This window comes from Rattus norvegicus, chromosome 4 (genome assembly GCF_036323735.1).
Source record: "Rattus norvegicus strain BN/NHsdMcwi chromosome 4, GRCr8, whole genome shotgun sequence".
Classification (NCBI taxonomy): Eukaryota; Metazoa; Chordata; class Mammalia; order Rodentia; family Muridae; genus Rattus; species Rattus norvegicus.
In genome coordinates this window covers 73,073,097-73,073,751 of record NC_086022.1, presented here as the reverse complement: position 1 = coordinate 73,073,751, position 655 = coordinate 73,073,097, and positions in this window count along the sequence as shown.

Sequence of the window (655 nt, the reverse complement as noted above, 5' to 3'; positions counted from 1 at the left end):
AATCTCAGCAGATTTCACAGACCCAGTGACCTCTCTGCATCCAGGGAAGCTACAGGTGTCAGAAGAGGCAGAGACTAAAGTAGATGAAACTGGCTGGGGGAATCCCAGCCTTGCTTGCTCCCCACCCTCCTCAGGTATCTAGGACTCTAACTTTCAAGACCTGCTGCTTCAGAGCCTAGCATGAATATGTAGATACAGCTAAGTTAAGGTTATCTATGATTGTGAAACAAAAGCTTGTCTTGCTGAGGAATTTCTGCCTCTCAGGAAGGAAGGCCAACGGAGATAATTTGAGCTTATAATACAATGCTGAATGATTACAGAATTCAAAAACAAAATCAGGGTACTGGCACAGTTCACTAAATAATTGTCACTGTGCACATTTTAGGGTACTGTATCTGATGGGGAGAGATGAACAGCCCAGACACAGAGGATATAAGGTTGCCAGTATTTTTCTGGTTATATTTAGTAAACCTTTGACTATTTAAAAATTTTAATCAACACATAAAGTTGTACATGTCTGTTATGTGCAGTATAATTTATCTAGTTAGTTAGTTAGTTAGTTTTTTGAGACAGAGTTTCTTTGTGTTATTGTCCTGTCCTTTCTGGCTGTCTTGGAACTTGTGTTGTAGACCAGGCTGGCCTTGACTTTACAGAA